This window comes from Capra hircus, chromosome 2, assembly GCF_001704415.2.
Source record: "Capra hircus breed San Clemente chromosome 2, ASM170441v1, whole genome shotgun sequence".
NCBI classification, from domain to species: domain Eukaryota; kingdom Metazoa; phylum Chordata; class Mammalia; order Artiodactyla; family Bovidae; genus Capra; species Capra hircus.
In genome coordinates this window covers 125,665,713-125,687,750 of record NC_030809.1, presented here as the reverse complement: position 1 = coordinate 125,687,750, position 22,038 = coordinate 125,665,713, and positions in this window count along the sequence as shown.

Here is a 22,038-nt window from a genome sequence, read left to right as displayed (position 1 = left end):
ACAGCCCAATATCACTGATGAACATAGATGCAAAAATCCTTAACAAAATTCTAGCCAACAGAAACCAACAACATATTACAAAGATCATACATATGACGAAGTAGGCTTTATCCCAAGGATGAAAGAATCCTTCAGTATTTGCAAATCAATCAATGTGATACACCACATTGACAAATTAAAAGGTAAAAATCATGATTATCTCAATAGATGAAAAGAAAACCTTGACAGAATTTGACATCCATTTATGATAAAAACCCTCCAGAAAGCAGGAATAGAAGGACCATACCTCAACATAATAAAAGCCATATGTGATAAACCCACAGAAAACATCCTCAATTGTGAAATATTTAAATATTTCCCCTAAAGTCAGGAACAGGACAAGAGTGCTCACTGTCACCACTAGTATTCAACATAATTTTGGAATTTTAGCTACAGGAATCAGAGAAGAAAAATAAAAAGAATCCAGATTGGAAAAGAAGCAGTAAAACTCTCACTGTTTGCAGATGACATGATCCTCTGCATCAGTTCAGTTCAGTTCAGTTCAGTCACTCAGTCGTATCCGACTCTTTGCAACTCCATGAATTGCAGCACACCAGGCCTCCCACTCCATCACCAACTCCTGGAGTTCACTCAGACTCACGTCCATCGAGGCAGTGATGCCATCCAGCCATCTCATCCTCTGTTGTCCCCTTCTCTTCCTGCCCCCAGTCCCTCCCAGCATCAGAGTCTTTTCCAATGAGTCCACTCTTCTCATGAGGTGGCCAAAGTACAGAAGTTTCAGCTATAGCATCATTCTTTCCAAAGAAATCCCAGGGCTGATCTCTTTCAGAATGGACTGGTTGGATCTCCTTGAAGTCCAAGGGACTCTCAAGAGTCTTCTTCAACACCACAGTTCAAAAGCATCAGTTCTTTGGTGCTCAGCCTTCTTCACAATCTAACTCTCACATCCATACATGACCACAGGAAAAACCATAGCCTTGACTAGGCAGACCTTAGTCAGCAAAGTAATGTCTCTGCTTTTGAATATGCTATCTAGGTTGGTCATAACTTTTCTTCCAAGGAGTAAGCATCTTTTAAAAAATTTGGGAGAATGGCATTGAAACATGTATACTATCATGTAAGAATCGAATCACCAGTCTATGTCCAATGCAGGATACAGCATGCTTGGGGCTGGTGCACGGGGATGACCCAGAGGGATGTTGTGGGGAGGGAGGTGGGAGGGGGGTTCATGTTTGGGATCGCATGTACACCTGTGGTGGATTCATGTCAATGTATGGCAAAACCAATACAGTATTGTAAAGTAAAATAAAATAAAAATTAAAAAAATTGCTAGAGCTAATCAATGAATAAATCTATCTTTCACTTCCACTGTATAATCATAAGGGATTTGATTTAGGTCATACCTGAATGGTCGAGTGGTTTTCCCTACTTCCTAAAATTTAAGTCTGAATTTGGCAATAAGGAGATCATGATTTGATTCACAGTCATTTCCTAGTCTTGTTTTTGTTGACTATATAGAGCATCTCCATCTTTGGCTGCAAAGAATATAATCAATCTGATTTTGGTGTTGACCATCTGGTGATGTCCATTTGTAGAGTCTTCTCTTGTGTTGTTGGAAGAGGATGTTTGCTATGACCAGTGCATTTTCTTGGCAAAACTCTATTAGTCTTTGCCCTGCTTCATGTCATATTCCAAGGCCAAATTTACCTGTTATTCCAGGTGTTTCTTGACTTCCTCCTTTTGTATTCCAGTCCCCTATAATGAGAAGGATATCTTTTTTGGGTGTTAGTTCTAAAAGGCCTTGTAGATCTTCATAGAACCATTCAACTTCAGCTTCTTCAGATTTACTGTTTGGGGCATAGACTTGGATTACTGTGATATTGATGGTTTGCCTTGGAAATGAACAGAGATCATTCTTTCATTTTTGAGATTGCATCCAAGTACTGCATTTTGGACTCTTTTGTTGACCATGATGTCTACTCCATTTCTTCTGAGGGATTCCTGCCCACAGTAGTAGATGTAATGGTCATCTGAGTTAAATTCACCCATTCCAGTCCATTTTAGTTCGCTGATTCCTAGAATAGTGATGTTCATTCTTGCCATTTCTTGTTTGACCACTTCCAAGTTACCTTGACTCATGGACTTGACATTCCAGGTTCCTATGCAAATAGGAAAAGGAGTACATCAAGGCTGTATTTTGTCACGCTGCTTATTTAACTTCTATGCAGAGTACATCATGAGAAACGCTGGGCTGGAGGAAGCACAAGCTGGAATCAGGATTGCAGCGAGAAACATCAATAACCTCAGATATGCAGATGACACTACCCTTATGGCAAAAAGTGAAGAAGAACTAAAAAGCCTCTTGATGAAAGAGGAGAGTGAAAAAAGTTGGCTTACAGCTCAACATTTAGAAAACGAAGATCATGGCATCTGGTCCCATCACTTCATGGCAAATAGATGGGGAAACAGTAGAAACAGTGTCAGACTTTATTTTTGGGGGCTCCAAAATCACTAGATGGTGACTGCAGCCATGAAATTAAAAGACACTTACTCCTTGGAAGAAAAGTGATGACCAAACTAGATAGTATATTCAAAAGCAGAGACATTACTTTGCCAACAAAGGCCTGTCCAGTCAAGGCTATGGTTTTTCCAGTGTTCATGTATGGATGTGAGAGTTGGACTGTGAAGAAGGCTGAGCACCAAAGAACTGATGCTTTTGAACTGTGGTGTTGGAGAAGACTCTTGAGAGTCCCTTGGATAGCAAGGAGATCCAACCTGTCCATTCTGAAGGAGATCAACCCTGGGATTTCTTTGGAAGGAATGATGCTAAAGCTGAAACTCCAGTACTTTGGCCACCTCATGCGAAGAGCTGACTCATTGGAAAAGACTCTGATTCTGGGAGGGATCAGGGGCAGTAGGAGAAGGGGATGACAGAGGATGAGATTGCTGGATGGCATCACTGACTCCATGGATGTGAGTGTGAGTGAACTCTGGGAGTTGGTGATGGACAGGGAGGCCTGGTGTGCTGCAATTCATGGGGTCGCAAAGAGTCAGACACGACTGAGTGACTGAACTGAACTGAGTCAATGAATACAGTAAAGTTGCAGGATATGAAATTAATGCACAGAAATCCCTTGCATCCCTATACACTAACAATGAAAAAACAGAAAGAGAAATTAAGAAAACAATCCCATTCACCATTGCAATTAAAAGAATAAAATATTTAGGAATAAATCTACCTAAAGAAGCAAAAGACCTATATATAGAAAATTATAAAACACTGGTGAAAGAAGTCAACGATGACACAAATGGATGGAGAAATATACCGTATTCATGGATCGGAAGAAGCAATATAGTGAAAATGAGTATACTACCGAAAGGAATGTATAGATTCAATACAATCCCTATCAAGCTACCAATGGTATTTTTCACAGAGCTGGAACAAATAATTTCACAATTTATATGGAAATACAGAGCAACTTCAAATAGCCAAAGTAATGTTGAGAAAGAAGAAAGGAACTGGAGGAAACAACCTGCCTGACTTCAGACTATACTATAAAGCCACAGTCATTAAGACAGTATGGTGCTGGCACAAAGACAGAAATATGGATCAATGGAACAAAACAGAAAGACCAGAGATAAGTCAACACACCTATGGACACCTTATCTTTCACAAAGGAGGCAAGAATATACAGTGGAGAAAAGATAATGTCTTTAACAAGTGGTGCTGGGAAAACTGGTCAACCACCTGTAAAAGAATGAAACTAGAACACTTTGTAACACCATACACAAAAATAAATTCGAAATGGATTAAAGATCTAAATGTAAGGTCAGAAACTATAAAACTCCTAGAGGAAAAGATAGGCAAAACACTCTCTGACATAAATCATAACAGGATCCTCTATGACCCACTTCCCAGAGTAATGGAAATAAAAACAAACATAAATGGGACATAATTAAAGTTAAAAGCTTTTGCACAATGAAGGAAACTATAAACAAGGTGAAAAGACAGAATGGGAGAAAATAGTAGCAAACGAAGCAACTGACAATTAATCTCAAAAATATACGAGCAATGCATGCAGCTCAATACCAGAAAAATAAACGACCCAATTAAAAACTGGGCCAAGGAACTAAATATACATTTCTCCAAAGAAAACATACAGGTGGCTAACAAACACTTGAAAAGATGCTTAACATCACTCATTATCAGAGAAATGCAAATCAAAACTACAATGAGGTACCATCTCATGCTGGTTAGATGGCTGCTATCAAAAAGTTTACAAACAATAAATGTTGGAGAGGGTACAGAGAAAAGGGAACCCTCTTACATTGTTGGTGGGAATCAAACTAGTACAGCTACTATGGAGAACAGTGTGGAAATTCCTTAAAGAAAACTGAAAATAGAACTGCCATATGACCCAACAATCCCACTGCTGATCATACACGCCGAGGAAACCAGAATTGAAAGAGACACGTGTACCCCAAAATTCACTGCAGCACTGTTCACAATAGCTAGGACATGGAAGCAACCTAGATGTCCATCGGCAGGTGAATAGATAAGAAAGTCGTGATACATATACACAACGGAATATTACTCAGCTGTTAAAAAGAACACATTTGAATCAGTTTTAATGAGGTGGATGAAACAAGGGCCTTTTATACAGAGTGAAGTAAGTCAGAAAGAAAAGCACCAATACAGGATATTAATGCAGATATATGGGATTTAGAATGATGATAACAATGACCCTATACACGGGACAGGAAAAGAGACGCAGATATAAAGAAGATTCTTGCACTATGTGGGATAAGGCAAGGGTTGAATGATTTGAAGGAATAGCACTGAAACATGTATATTACCATATGTGAAATAGATGACCAGTCCAAGTTCAAAGCATGAAACAGGACACTCAAAGCCGGTGCACTGGGAAAACCCAGAGGGATGGGATGGGGAGGGAATTGGGAGGGGTTCGGGATGGGGGACACATGTACACCCATGGCTGATTCATGTCAATGTATGGCAAAAACCACCACAATATTGTAAAATTATTAGCCTCCAGTTAAAATAAATAAATATTTGAAAAAACACACACCCCATACTCTTAAGGACAGATTCTCAGTTCTCTTGAATACCATTAGGAAATGGAAAAATTGCAAAATATCCATAAGTAACCTCATCGTATATATATGGTAAGAGACTTCCCCGTGTCCTTACTGTTTTTTTGTTGGGTTGTTTAATAAAGAAAAAAAAAAATCAGTAATCCTCTTGGTGACTTTGAAAGTGTTCAATTTTCAGTGTTACACAGTGAATATTTTTTCTTTTCATTTATAATCAAATAGTGTACAGGTTTTGTGCTGCAGCTGTTGTGTGTAAACAACATTTGGTTTGGCATCATGAGACTTGCATTCAAATGATAACTGTCCATATTCCTGCTATGTGTGTCACCTTGGTCAAAATATATCATTCCTGTATCCATGATCTTCATTTCCTTCTTTCAGAAAATGAGTTAAACTTGCATAGAGTTAATGGGAAACATGGAGGCAATAAGTATTTGGATGCATGCAATATATTTTCTGTCTCATTGCAAATAATAATAGTTCAAATGAGTTATTTAGTTGTCTTTTGTCAACATTAAAATGCTGATTTACACTCTGAAATTCCTCTCTCTCTCTCTCTCTTTTTTTTTTTTTTGCCATACTGCTTGGCTTGTTAGATTTGTGTTTCCTAGACGGGAATCGAACTTGCACCCTTGGCCATGAAAGCAATGTCTTAACCACTGGACTGCCAGGGAATTCCATCATCTTTTTTAAAGATTTCAGTTTAGTAATGAAAGCTTTTTTCAATAAATCAATCTTTTATATTCTCAAAATATTTCTTTTAACTTTTCCCAAGGTCAATGAAATGTACAGAATATTTTAGCATATCATAATAAAATAAGCCCAAACTTAAATAAGGAAAGATTGTATTCAGAAAGACTATGATAATGGGAGAATGCTCTGACCAAATCTACAAATATCTCAGAGTAAAGAAAGAAGGGAATTCCTTTTTCTTGTAGGGAGAAGCAAAACAACATGAAAGAAAAGGCTAGGTATGGAGAAGTAGGGTGAGCAGGTAGCATCATCAAAGAGCTGAACAGAAAAAGTCTTCTTTGTGGTCATCTGATTTTCAGACGGTGTCATTAACAGGATATTGATCTTCATTACAGTGCTTAAGCTCAAGTGTGGGACAAAGTTTAGGTGTCTAGTAAGAGGATAGAAGCCTGACTAAAGTTTGGTCAAGTCAAGTTTGCAGGTTTTGAGGAGCATTTGGTCAAACACAAAAATAAGAAGGAAAACATTGAGCAATGTGTCTTTTTCATAATACTGAATGTCTTAAGAGTACTACAGTAGAATAGCATAGATTGTGTCGCTTAAACAACAAAAGTTGATTTTCCATAGTTCTGTGGCTAAGAGTCTAATATTAGACTAATAGGGTGATTGGTGAAGATCCCCTTCCTGGTTTATATATGGCATCTTCTTGTGTCTTCACATGGTGGAGAAAGAGATGACTTCTCACTTGTGTCTTTTTGTAAGGGCACTAACCTCATCATGAGGGTTTGACTCTCATGACCTAAATACCTCCCAGAATCTCTACCTTCTAATATTAAGGGTTAGAATTTCAACATATGATGAGAGAATGTCAGTATACCCTTTGGCATATAGTTTCCTCATTTTGAAATGCTTAATATTGTATAAAATGTAAGAATTATTGAAATTAATAATTGTGAATAACAATTTCAAAATATTCTAATAATAAATGCAATCCTGTTAGAAATAAAAGATATGGATATTCAAGAAACTGACAACATAAATGTGCTTTCCCTTGCTTCCTGCCCCAACCCTATTACAGTCATCTTCCACTCTTGGTTCAAACATCTACTTATGCCAGTATATATAGGTCAAATCTAGGGGATGCTATTAAGAGAATCTATGCAGGATTCCTTTCCATCTAGTCTTATGAGATCCTGAAGAATAGGATGGGACACCTATACAACTAGGATCAGAAAAGAGTAAATAAATCCTCCTTGGGAGAACCAGAGAGGTCTTAGACACTTTGGATGGGCAACAGTGATTCCTTTGGATGTGCTTCCCTCCCTAGCCCTCAGAGGCATATATGTATAATAAACCTAGGTGTTGAATCAGAGCCTCTGTTAATTATACTTTTTATAATCTATATTAACAATTAATAAACAGGTATGATAATGAATATTATTAATATGTTATATTACAAATATAAACATAATATTGTCCACTGGGTGGCATACCACTTTAGCATTCTTGCCTTGAGAACCCCATGAACAGTATGAAAAGGCAAAAATATATGACACAGGAAGATGAGCTCCCCAGATCGGTAGGTTCCCAATATACTTTTGGAGAAGAGTGGAGAGATAGCTCAAGTAATGGAGAGGCTGAGCCAAAGCAGAAACAACACTCAGTTGAGGATGTGCCTGTTGGTGGAAGTAAAGTCCAACGCTGTAAAGAACAATATTGAATTGGAAACTGGAATGTTGGGTCCATGAATCAAGGTAAATTGAAAGTGGTCAGACAGGAGATGACAAAAGTGTATATCAACATTTTTGGAATCAGGGAACTAAAATGAATGGGAATGCGTGAATTTAATTCAGATGACCATTATATCCATTACTGTGGGCAAGAATCCCTTAGAAGGGAGGAAATAGCCCTCACAGTCAACAAAAGAGTCTGAAATGCAGTACTTGGGTGCAGTCTCAAAAACTACAGCATGATTTCTGATTGATTTCAAGGCAAACCACTCAATATCACAGTAACCCAAGTCTATACCTCAATCACTAATTCTGAAGAAGCTTAAGTTGAATGATTCTGTGAAGACCTACAAAACCTTCTAGAACTAACATCAGAAAAAGATGTCCTTTTCATCATAGGGGACTGGAATGCAAAAGCAGGAAGTGAAGTTTATGGAGTAACAGGCAAGTTTGGCCTTGAGTACAAAATGAAGCAGGGCAAAGGCTAACAGAGTTTCACCAAGAGAATGCACCAGCTATAGCAAAGACCCTCTTCCAACAACACAAGAGACAACTCTACACAGGGACATCAGCAGATGGTCAGTTCCAAAATGAGATTGATTATACTCTTTGCAGCCAAAGATGGAGAAGCTCCATAAAGTCACCAAAAACAAGACCAGGACTTGACTGTGGCTCAAATCATGAACTCCTTATTGCAAAATTCAGACTTAAATTGGAGAAAGTAGGGAAAAATACCAGGACATTCAAATATGACCTAAATCAAATGCCTTATGATTATACAGTGGAAGTGGCAAACAGATTCAAGGGATTAGACCTGATAGAAAGCCTGAAGAACTATGGACAGAGGTTCATAACATTGTACCAGAGGCAATGATCAAAACCATCCACAAGAAAAAGAAATGCACAATGGTTGCCTGATGAGGCCTTACAAATAGCTGAGAGAAGTAGAGAAGTAAAAGGCAAAGGAAAAAAGGAAAGATATACCCATGTGAATGCAGAGTTCAAAGAATAGTGAGAAGATATAAGAAAGTCTTCTTAAGTGAACAATAAAGGAAATAAAGGAAAACAATTGAATGGGAAAGATCTCTTCAAGAAAATTAGAGATACCAAGGGAACATGTCGTGCAAAGTGAGCACAATAAAAGAAACGGTATAGACCTAACAGAAGCAGAAGAGATTAAGAAGAGATGGCAAGAATATACAGAATAACTATACCAAAAATATCTTAATGATCTGGATAACCACAATGGTGTGATCAGTCACTTAGAGCCAGACATCCTAGAGTATGAAGTCAAGTGGGTCTTAGGAAGCATTACTATAAACAAAGCTAGTGGATATGGTGGAATTCCAGCTGAGCTACTTCAAATCCTAATAGATGATGCTGTGAAAGTGCTGCACTCAATATGCCAGCAAATTTGGAAAACTCAGCAGTGACCACAGGCCTGGAAAAGATCAGTTTTCATTCCAATCTCAAAGAAGGGCAAAGCCAAAGAATGTTCAAACTAACACCTTTTTGCATTCATTTAATAGGCTGGCAAGGTAATGCTCAAAATCCTTCAATCAAGGTTTCAACAGTATGTGAACCAAGAACTTCCAGATGTACAAACTGGGTTTAGAAAAGGCAGAAAAACCAGAGATTAAATTGCCAACATCTGTTGGATCATACAAAAAGTAAAGGAATTCCAGAAATCTACTTCTGCTTCATTGACTACTTGAAAGTCTTTGACTATGTGGATCACACCAAACCATGGAAAAGTCTTAAAAGATAAGAATACCAGACCACCTCCTGAGAAACCTGTATGCAGATCGAGAAACAACAGTTAGAACTATACATGGAACAACAGACTGGCTCCAAATTGGTAAAGGAGTACATCAAGGTTGTATATTGTCATCTTATTTAACTTAAATGCAGACTGCATCATGCAAAATTCTAACAAGATGGAATCAAGATTTCAGGGAGAAATATCACTAACCTTAGATATGCAGATGAAAACACTCTCATGACAGACAGTGAAGAGGAACTAATGTGCCCCTTGATGAAGGTGAAAGAGGAGAATGAAAAAGCTGTCTTAAAACTCAACATTCAAAAATGATCATGGCATCTGGTCCCATCACTTCATGGCAAATAGATGGAGAAACAGTGGAAACAGTGACTGATGTTATTTTCTGGGGCTCCAAAATCACTGTGGATGATGACTACAGCCATGAAGTTAAAAGAACCTTGCTCCTTGGAAGAAACACTATGAAAAACCTAGACAGCGTATTAAAAAGCGGAGACAATACTTTGCTGACAAAGATCTGTATAGTTAAAGCTGTTTTTTTTTTTTTTTTTCAGTAGTCATGTACTGACGTGCACGTAGGACCATAAAGAAGGTTGAGCTCAGAAGCATTGTTGCTTTTCGAACTGTGGTGTTGGAGAAGACTCTTGAGGATTCCTTAGACAGCAAGGAAATCAAACCAGTCATTCCTAAAGAACTCAATCCTGAATTTTCATTGGAAGGACTAATGCTGAAGCTGAATCTCCAATACTTTGATCATCTGATGGAAAGAACCGACTCATTGGAAAAGTCCCTGGTGCTAAGAAAGACTGAAGGCAGGAGGAGAAGGCGAGGACTGAGGATGAGATTGATGGATGGCATCACCAAATTAATGAGCATGAGTTTGGGAAAACTCTGGGATATGGTGAAGCACAGGGAAGCCTGTCATGCTGTAAATTATGGGTTACAAAGAATGGACTCAGTCATGATTGAGTGACTGAACAGCAATTGTGAATAATATTACTAACACATCATTTGACATATATAAATTATCCTTTTTTCATTTGTATTTATGATTGGATTTTTTATTACAGTTTCCCTGCTTCGATTTTATGTAGGATGTTTTTATTCTAGAAATAGCAATTGGAACTATATATAGGAATTAAATTATTTCTGTATGTCAGATGAAGAGAATATTTTTTGTGCCCTTGTCTGGTGTACAACCTACAAATAGTGAAAACTATTAGATTCACATGGAGAGCTTTAAAATGGTAATACATTAAATGAACTAAGATATTTTTATGTTAAATTATTTATCCGAGCTCTTTTATTTTAGCTGAGCTTTTTTCTTTTTGCTGTTTATTTATTTGTTTATTACTTTATTTTACTTTACAATACTGTATTGGTTTTGCTATTCATCAACATGAATCCGCCACGGGTGTACATGAGTTCCCAATCCTAAACCCCCTCCCACCTCCTTCCTCATACCATGTCTCTGGAGAACAGACTTTTAGCTCAGCTTAAGGAAGACTTTTCCATTGAGAATAGTACTTATCTTTAGGTTGAATTTTGTATAAAAGTTGTCTTGCATTACATACAATACTGAAACTCTTCTTGCAGAAGTCAGCAATAACTGTCACATTGCCAGAGGCAATGGCCTGTTTTGTCTCTTGTCTTTCATTTGTCTAGCATCTGTGACAGTTTGCTCATTCATCCTGTCCTTCATGAACATTTTTTCTATCTTGGGGTCTGTGAAACCCACCATATTAGAAACTACTTCTCAGTGTTTATAAGCTTATTTTTTATCCTTTTCTTACCTAGATAACTCCTCTTACTTACATTGCACAGGTTAACTCCTATAAATTTACTCTTGGTCTTGTTTTTCTACTTTCCTTTGAAACACTTTACCTACCTGCATATTTTCTGGAGCTGTTATCAAAGTTTTATTCCAAAGAACTTTTCTTTTGGAAAACACAATTGACATTCACTTAGGATAAAAGGTGAGTGAGTGCGTGCCTTTTATGGAGACACACACACTCAAATATCATTAGATTTCTAATTGACAGAATGAACAGGAAACTGGGAGCGGTGGGAGAATAGAAGAGAAGAGAGAGAGAAAAAGAGTAGGATATAGTAAGGACAATATAGACTAGTTGAAGAACACTCAAGGACAAAGTTGTATAATGTTTGATTAATGTTTATTTTAAGTTAACTCTCATCTCTTTCTTCTCTCTTACCCAAGTTACAAAGCTTCACATTCAGGATTAGGTCAGCAGTTTGTGTGTGTGTGTGTGTGTGTGTGTGTGTGTGTGTGTGTGCATTCATATAAAGAAAAGAATTGAGCTCTGCATTTGTGTCACTGAAGAAAATAGCACTTGCAAGGTGCTGAACCAAGAAATGAGCCAGATCACCATGTAAATGTTTCTTCCTTAGAAAGTTGCAGAAACTTGTAGAAAACATTAGATTCTTTTTTCCATAAGCCTCCCTGCATATTTTTGCCTCAACACTAATCATTTTCCAGAACTTTATCACCTATATATTGTCCCACTGGACTTCAAACTACTTTAGCACAGAAGCCATGCCCTTTGGTACTAAAATAATAACCTACTTCTACTAGGAGCTTAAAAATGAGTGACTACAGCAATGAAGGACTTAATGTTGGCTGTCACAGGCATATTGGGCTTAAGGGAGAAATCAAGAAGTAGACCCAGAGCATTGACCTAGTTAAAGAATTGGATGTCATGAGGTGAGCATTCAGTCCTAATTACCATGTTCAAGAAATTGTGAAAAACCCAATTTTCTGGCAGGCAATGGGATAAAGAGTTAAGAGTACTTCTTTTGGAATTATTCAGACTTGTGTTTAAGCATTAGCTCTATCATTTACTTCCTGTAATTTGTTTTCACTTAGCTCTTCTGAATTAAAATTTAGTTCATTTTAATTCACAGTTACGGGGAGGATTAAATTGTTTTAACACATGTAAATGAGTCGATGTTTAACTAAGGTAAATTTAATGCCTTAAACGTTTTTGCAGAAGTGGAACAATATTACAGCAACTGTAGCAAATGTTGGTTACTCTGCAGTTTCACCTGGACCCACGAGGCAGTCACGATTTATGTCTGAAAAGGTTATTGCTGAAGAACTGGAATCAAATTTCATTTTTGTTTAAAGAATCCAACTTTTTCTATTGAGAGTATGCAGCCAAGTCAGATGGACAAGTGGGAATGGATGTGGTTATTCTCAAGCCTGGGCTTGGTGAACGTGTGGATTACAGGAAGAGGGCAACCTTGAATTCAGCAGCAATGCTCTAACATGCCTCTTCCCCAAGACTTCATGAAATCAACTATTCGTAAGGAAAAATAGACCAGGGAAAGCAACTTAATTCATGTTCTTGAAAGCATTTACTTTGTATTAACCTACTTTCTAATTCATAGGAGATGGTGAAATGAAAAAAAGTCTGAAATGTGCCTGAAATGTAGTGTTTGATTATTGCGCTATAAGAGGAAATATATCTGTAATTTATTTTGCAAAGCCCATTTCCTGTTACTTGCTACAGAGATTGCTGCCACATCTAATTGTGTTTGTGTAGTTCCTTAATTTGCATGAAAGAAGATAACATAAATGAAAAACTCAGGAGGAAAACTAATTCAGATTACTAGCCCAGGCAAGCTAATTTGTTATTCATTAAATGCTAATGAACTCAGCACCAATGTTTTGTTTGCTTCACTCTGTTTGAGATTTGAAAGGTCTTTTAACATAGTTTAAGTCTACAATAAACAGATATATGAAAGAAAAGCATTTCTTTTTTCTTGTGTCTGTTTGGTAGATGTGTAGTTATTTCTGGACTAGAAAAATCAAGTAAATCAATATGAAAAAGTTTGTTTTCTTTCTGTTTAAGAAAACAAATTTACTAAAATTAAGCTATTTCTATGTCAGATGGGGTCAACCCTACTTAAAAAAAAAAATCTAAAAGTGAAATGGACTGTGAGTGAAGTGAAACTTATTATATATATGTATATGTGTACATGTGTTTATATGTATATATATACACACACACACATATATAAAATTATGTAAACTATTTGTAACAGGTTTTTTTTTTTCTGACTGTATTTTCTGTGACTGATTTCTATAAAATGAAACAATTAAAAAGTGATGATGGCCTATGTAATCAGGGTAATTTTGTTGTTTATTTTTTGACCTAGTGTTTGCATTAATTGGTGGATTATTCAGTGGTGAACTTGACCATTATGTAGAATTACTGAATTTACTTATATTTATATGTCCTTAGTTTATTATAAATTCTTGTATATGCTTTATTGGCTATTCTGTTACAATTTTCCATACAGTAAGTTCAAGATCAGAATTATATTTCAGTTATCACTTCTCATGTACCATTAAAATCATGGGTGTTTACCTATTTGTTAGCAGTGCTTTTCTCATTTATATGAACTCTGACTCACAAGGAGATGTAATTAAGAAAAGAATAGCAATTATTACTTTGGCCACCTGATGCGAAGAGCTGACTCATTTGAAAAGACCCTGATGCTAGGAAAGATTGAGGGTGGGAAGAGAAGGGGATGACAGGGTGAGATGGTTGGATGGCATCACCGACTCAATGGACATGAGTTTGAGTAAACTCCAGGAGTTGGTGATGGACAGGGAGGCCTGGCGTGCCACAGTCCATGGGGTCGCAAGGAATCGGACACTACTGAACGACTGAACTGAACTGAACTAGCAATTAGACTTTCTCCTTTTTGTATAATGCATATAATAGAGCCAGAAAACTACTAATATTCCATAAAGTAGGTTATCAAGGGCACTTACAACTTTGCTGGGGCCAGGTAAGTTTTAGTTTTTACTGGGGATCACTCAGATGGTTAATTAACCACTGATCTAAGGTGTGATGTGGTTTGCTCATAGAGGACTACCTATACAACTTCTATGTTGGAGTAAATGACAGTATGTTGGGCCAGCTTATTCTTTTTAAGCCTATTATCTTTCTATCATCCAGATATGAGCAACCTTTAGGGCTACTGAATGACCATAGAGAGAAAGGTGTTTCATTTCTAGCAATTTAGGGTATTTTTCAACAAAACTTCTTACAGCTGCTACAAATGCTAACAATTTTAATTTTTTTATAGGCCACTTTTAAAGGCCTCAGTCCATTAACAGGTATAGAACTAGCTGTCCCATCTAATTGACAGCTAACCTTCTTTAAAGAAAGTTATAATTTTGGGGACTGAAGCCATGAACAACATTAAGAGAAAGAGTACCTATGGGCTTTGGAGAAACAAGAGAAGGTTTTAAAAAGGCCTCAATTGCTTGTTAGCATCTTGATATTTTTAATATATCTATACCTCTGTTTTTTCATCTGTGCAATTAGAGTAATCATACTTTACATCATTATTATACATATGCTTGCTTAAAAGTCCCTATGACATTCACCTGAACATTGTAGGGACTTACTTTACATTAGCTATAATTGGAAGTTTATATTCTGATCAACTTTATTTATCTATAAATTTCTTTATTGTCTACTTAAAACAAATGGGGACAGAGTCCTGTCTATCACATTTGTTATTGTTTTATAACACCTAGAACAGAACCTGTTGCACAATATCATTCAATAAGTATTTGTTAAATCAATGAATGACTTGCTTACAGGTCTTATATCGTTGATTTTGTGTCAATTCCAAAACAGATTGGCAATTATAAAATGTTTTGTTTCTAAATCTTCCCCTAGGATTATTTCTGTTTTAGAATATAAGTAACACAGTGAATATTTTAAAAATGTAATTAAAAATATTTCCAGTCCACTTCTATTTTGGAGAAGGGAAGTCAGCCCATGCCAATATTCTTGCCTGGAGAATCCCATGGGCAGAGGAGCCTGGTGGGCTTCAGTCCATGGGGTCACAAAGAGTTGGACATAACTATGTGACTGACACTTCCACACTTTCACTTCTCTTTACTTTTCTAGAAATATCTCAATAACAAAATTAAGTTTTGGCATATTATTGTAGTATGAGGCAATTTTGAAAGTGATTGGTAATTGGTAGCCTTTGAAAATATGTTCTCAAGGACATGTGTTTACTACCACTAGCTTATAAATAAACCCACTCTTTCTAACTGCACTTTGATTTACTGTCATTAAATGATATTGCAAGGTGAGTACTATATTAAAATGTATAAATGTCAATGAACTTTCTGAAACTCAGAAGAAAGAAAAAAAGGAAATATTGCTTGATCTCTTTGGCCTTATGGTTAAAGTCTAAATTACTTTTTGGAAAAAAAAAAAAAAACACTACTTTGAAAGCAAGATTAAGGAATAAAACAATGGGACTAATGTATTGTGGACCCTATCCCCTAGTGAAATATCTGTGACAAGTTTAATCTTCCAATGATGAAGAAATTTATGATAAATACTGATGTTATTGGTTTATTAGACAGTTCAACTTTATATCTGTGTATCAAATTTAAGTGAATGCTTTCATTTCTCAATACAGCTTTATGAAGGGGCTGAAAGGTCATGTGTCTTTGCTTATGGTTGCTGCAGTGACACAATTGCCACAGGTCATAGACGTCACAGACTTTTATGAGGTTAAAATTGCAATACAACTTGGCTAAGACATTAAAAGTCCCTGTAAATGAGTCTAGATGATTTTTTTTTCTTTTTTTAGTTTCTACCAGTTGACAGTTGTATATCTATCCACCCTTGTCATAAAGTTCCTCTCAGCTAACTCCACTCTTATCCTGATCCGGTCAAACTCTAGAAAGTAACAGAAGGCACCTGGGCTTCCCAATGTCTCATCAGGTAAAGAGCATGCCTGCAGCACAAGAGATACAGGAGTTGCAGATTTGATCCCTGGGTCTGGAAGATTCCCTGGAGGGATGCATGGCAACCCATTCCAATATTCTTGCCAGGAAAATCTCATGGGCAGAGTAGCCCAAGTTCAGTTCAGTTCAGTTCAGTTCAGTTCAGTTGCTCAGTCGTGTCCCACTCTTTGTGACCCCATGAATCGCAGCACGCCAGGCCTCCCTGTCCATCACCGTCTCCCCGAGTTCACTCAGACTCACATCCATTGAGTCCGTGATGCCATCCAGCCATCTAGCCCAAGTTGGATACACAAAAAGCTCCAGAATTTTTTTTTAAATATAAGAAGAGAGAGAAGGACTTTGCTCTTTCTTACTATCTGTAACCCTGTGGCAAGTCATTGACTTTTTAGAAAGAAAGAACCTAGGCATTTCTCCAGATTTTTTCTGGTGATAGGGCATAGGAAGGAACCAATGTAAGTGGCTGAGTATAGACTGACAGAATTGAAGAGAGCAGAATCAGAATGCATGCATTGTCTCAATAACCTGAAGTCATGGGGAAATATCAAAGGCTGGAATCAAGATGGTGTAGAGAATATCAACAACCTCAGATATACAGATGATACCACTATAATGGAAAAAAGCAAAGAGGAACTAAAGAGCCTCTTGGTGAAGGTAAAAGAGGAGAGTGAAAAAGCTGGCTTCAAACTCAACATTCAAAAAACTCATGGCATCTGGATCAAGATCATGGCACCTGGTCCTATCCCTTCATGGCAAATAGATGGGGAAAAAATGGAAACAGTGACAATTACCCACCCCCACCCCCCTGCCTTGGGCTCCAAAATCACTGCTGATGGTGATTGCAGCCATAAAATTAAAAGATGCTTGCTCCTTGAAAGCTATGACATACCTAGGCAGTATTTAAAAAGCCAAAACATCACTTTGCTGATAAGGTCTGTATTGTCAAAACTGTGACTGTTGGACCATAAAGTTGGCTGAGTGCCAAAAAATTGATGCTTTTGAATTGCAGTGCTGGAGAAGACTCTTGAGAGTCCCTTGGACAGTATGGAGATCAATCCAGTCAATCCTAAAGGAAAACAATTCTAAATATTCATTAGAAGGACTGATGCTGAAGGTGAAGCTCAGATACTTGGGCTACCTGATGTGAAGAGCTGACTCATTGGAAAAGACCTGATGCTGGGAAAGATTGAAGGCAGAAGGAGAAGTGTGTGACAGAGGACAAGATAGTCGGTTGGCATTACCAACTCAATTGACATGGGTTTGGGCAAACTCTGGAAGATAGTGAAGGACAAGGAGGCCTGGCATGGTGCAGCCTGTGGTGTTGCAGATTCAGACTTGATCTAGTGAACAAATAACAACAAATGGGGAACTATGATGATATTTAATCTGTGAACACAGAGGCACTATAATGTGCTAAATCATCAAGTATAAATTATATCAATATCATAGTTGGGGCCACCAGGAGACAAAGTTATGTCAAAACTCAGTGGACAACTAAAGAATCATTAAAATAATCATTCGTATTATGTGGCAGTGTTGAAAGATTTTTAGAAAAATACTGAGTGCCAAAGCAGGGTGCATAATTGTACATACTCTGATTATATATCTATTTAGCATATTTGCAAAAATAAATGGTACATGAAATAATGAAACATTAAAAGTAATATTTTGGACAATTATGTTTCAACATACATTTTGACAAAATAACAGTATCAAATTGTACAATTAAAATTTTAATGTAATAGCTTGGACTGTACTATTAGCTTAGAGTAATTCTCTGAAACTTGGACTGTAATAAATGTTATTAGAACTATATACATACATACATATCCTTGAGAAAAGTAAGCTTATGGGAAACACGTGAGTGTATGGGTAGATCACTCACATAAAGTTCTCTATCTCAAAGGATGTTATGATATCTGTGAATTGGAAAAATTAGACTACTGTAAACAATTTATTTCAATAGATAAATTTCCACTTGTAGTTAAAATATTTTTTCCATTACTGAAAGCTACCCTTGTTTATCTTTTTCTATTCTTATATCTTGACTAGCAGAGAAAGAAATCATAAAGGAAGTGTGGGGAAAGAAGGATACTGTTGGCTTATATTATTACTTTGTGTAGGTATATTGTGACTTAGAAAAGGTAATGGGACGTAGTAAGTTCATTGCCTCAAATGAAAAAGAGAAAAATATTCTTTTATTTAATTGTAATTAAAAATAATGCATCGAAATTTAATAAAGTATTATTTCTATATTAATATAACTTGCTCATTCCAAGTATCAGTGTCAGTTTAACAGAGGTAACAGCTGGAAGAAGGCTAAAGACTAGAATTACTGAGGTGAAAATTTTGGTACAAAGGGAATGATTCTTTTACATATCTATTTAAGTAAAGGACTTTAACCCTGCGTAAACCAAAGGTCTGTCTAGTCAAGTCTATGGTTTTTCCTGTGGTCATGTATGGATGTGAGAGTTGGACTGTGAAGAAAGCTGAACACTGAAGAATTGATGCTTTTGAAGTATGGTGTTGGAGAAGACTCTTGAGAGTCCCTTGGACTGCAAGGAGGTCCAACCATTCCTTCCTAAAGGAGATCAGTCCTGGGTGTTAATTGGAAGGAATGATGCTGAAGTTGAAACTCCAGTACTTTGGCCACCTCATGCGAAGAGTTGACTCATTGGAAAAGACCCTGATGCTGGGAGGGATTGGGGGCAGGAGGAGAAGAGGAGGACAGAGGATGAGATGACTGGATAGCATCACCTACTCAATGGACATGAGTCTGAGTGAACTCCAGGAGTTGGTGATGGACAGGGAGGCCTGGCATGCAGCGATTGATGGGGTCACAAAGAGTCGGACATGACTGAGAGACTGAACTGAACTGAAACTTTGACTGTATTTCTATTCTAAATAAATAACTCTTTTCAGTGGTGCAGAGGCTAACGCATCTGCCTGCAATGTGGGAGACCTGGGTTCAATCCCTGGGTCAAGAAGATCCCCTGGAGAAGGAAATGGCAACCCACTCCAGTATTCTTGCCTGGAGAATCCCGTGGATGGAGGAGCCTAGTAGGCTGCAGTCCATGGTGTCGCGAAGAGTCGGGCACGACTGAGTGACTTCACTTTCACTTTCACTTCATTGACTTTAAGAATCTAAATTATTCTCTGTTGTTTCATGGAGCATTAGAAGGACTTTTATATGCATTACTTTTGGTTATCTTTTTCTGGCTATTGATTATTAAGAAGGGAAATTTTAATCACCAAAAAATAACATCAGAGTTTCTTCTGTCATTGTTATTTGTGTGACAGTTAATATTTTTATCCTTGCAGTGCTCAGGAGAAAGGAAAATGAGTTTTGGGCTCTGGGTTGACCCACCAACTCTTGTGTGATTTACAGCTAAATGTTGAGAGACATTTTATACCCCTAATATCATTTTGCATTATGATATGTAATCACCATGGCCCCTACAAGAAAAGAAGTAAGAAAGTGCTTTTTCTTAAAATTTTGCTCACATTACTGTCACCTGCTGATGTTAAGAAATAAAATAGAAACTAGTTCTATTTTACATGAACAAAGCATGTCAGCACACCATGAGTATAAAACCTGGTATGCAATCATTTCTGAAGAGTGTATTTTTCACTACCTTTATTGACCGAGATACAATCTGACACTTCTTTTAAATAAATGAGCAACATATGAAAGCAATGTATACTTACTGGTAAGTGATCTTTTAGTGTATAAAGGGATAATATTTATATGTCAAAGTACAATTGTTCTATATTTAAGTGAGACAAAAACATAAAGACATTAAGATATTTCAATTAAATAGAACACAAAATTGGTTACAATTTTTTTCTTCCTTGAAAGTAAGGAAATAATTCAGGCAAAAGTTTCATTCCTTTGCTTATATTTCTCTTTTTTTTTTCTCAGCTCTTGCCTGCTCAGTGGCTCAGTGGTATCCAACTCTTTGCAACCCTGTGTTCTGTAGCCAGTGAGGCTCCCCTGTCTGTGGGGTTCTCCAGACAAGAATGATAGAGTGGGTTGCCATGCCCTCCTCCAGGGGATCTTCCTGATCCATGAACTGAACCTGTAACTCCTGAGATGCATACATTGCAGGTGGATTTTTTACCACTGAGCAACCAGGGATACGCTTTCACCCCCTTACATAGGTTCCAGTTCAGTTCTTTCAGTCTCTAAGTCGTGTGCAACTCCTTGTGACCCCATAGACTGCAGCATGCTAGGCTTCCCTGTCCATCACCAACTCCTGAAGTTCGCCCAAACTCATGTTCATAGAGTTAGTGATGCCATCCTATGATCTCATCCTCTGTCATCCCCTTCTCCTTCTGCCTTCAATCTATCCCAGCATCAGGGTCTTTTCCAATGAGTCTGTTCTTCGCATGAGGGGGCCAAAGTATTGAAATTTTAGCTTCAACATCAGTCCTTCCAATGAACACCCAGGACTGATTTCCTTTAGAATGGACTGGCTGGATCTCCCTGCAGTCCATGGGACTCTCAAGAGCCTTCTCCAACACCACAGTTCCAAAGCATAAATTCTTTGATGCTCAACTTTCTTTATAGTACAACTCTCACATCCATACATGACTACAGGAAAAACCATAGCTCTGACTAGATGGGCCTTTGTTGGCAGGGTAATGTCTCTGCTTTTTAATATGCCGTTTAGTTTGGTCATAGCTTTTCTTCCAAGAAACAAGCATCTTTTAATTTCATGGCTGCAGTCACCATCACAGTGATTTAGGAGCCCAAGAAAATAAAGTCTGTAACTATTTCCACTGTTTCCCCATCTATTTGCCATGAAGTGATAGGACTGGATGCCATGATCTTAGTTTTCTGAATGTTGAGTTTTAAGCCAACTTCTTCACTCTCCTCTTTCACTTTCATCAAGAGGCTCTTTAGTTCTTCACTTTCTGCCAGAAGGGTGATGTCATCATATCTGAGGTTATTGATATTTCTCCCACCAGTCTTGATTCCAGCTTGTGCCTCATCCAGCCCAGCATTTCTCATGATGTACTCTGCATATAAGTTAAATAAGCAGGGTGACAATATACAGCCTTCACGTACTCCTTTCCTGATTTGGAACCAGTCTATTGTTTCATGTCTAGTTCTAACTGGTAGGAAACTGGTAGGTAGGTTTAATCCAAGGTATTTTATTCTTTTTGATATTATGGTAAATGGAATTGTTTTCTTAATTTCTCTTTTTGTCATTTTGTTTTCAGTGTATAGTAATGCAACAGATTTATGTATGTTCATTTCTTACCCCACAAGTTTATTAAATTCATTTATGAGTTCTAGTAGTTTTTGGCAGCATCTTTAGGATTCCCTGTGTATACTATCGTTTGTTATCTGCAAACAGTGACAGTTTTACATTTACATCTTATTTTCCAATTTGGATTCCTTTTATTTCTTTTTCTCCTCTGATTTATTTTTTGTGCGTGTGCTCAGGCACATCTGACTCTTTGTGACCCTATGAACTATGTAAGCCTGGCAGGCTCCTCTGTCCATGCGAATCTTCAGGCAACAATACTGGAGTGGCTTGCTGTTTCTTCCTCCAGGGGATCTTCCCAACACAGAGATCAAACTCGTGTCTCCTACATTGGCTGGCTGATTCTTTACCACTGTGCCACCTGGGAAGCCTACTGATTTGTGTCTAAGATTTTCAAAACTATGTTGAATAAAAGTGGCAATAATAGGCATCCTTGTCTTCTTCCTGATCTTAGCAGAAACACTTTCATTTTTCACCACTGAGAATGATGTTTGCTGTGAGTTTTTCAAATATGGCCTTCATAGAAAGAGGAGCCTAGTGGGCTCCAGTCCATGGGGTCGCAAAGAGTAGGACATGACTGAACAACTAACATTCATATTGAAGAAGGTTCTCTCTATGCCCACTTTCTGGATAGTTTAT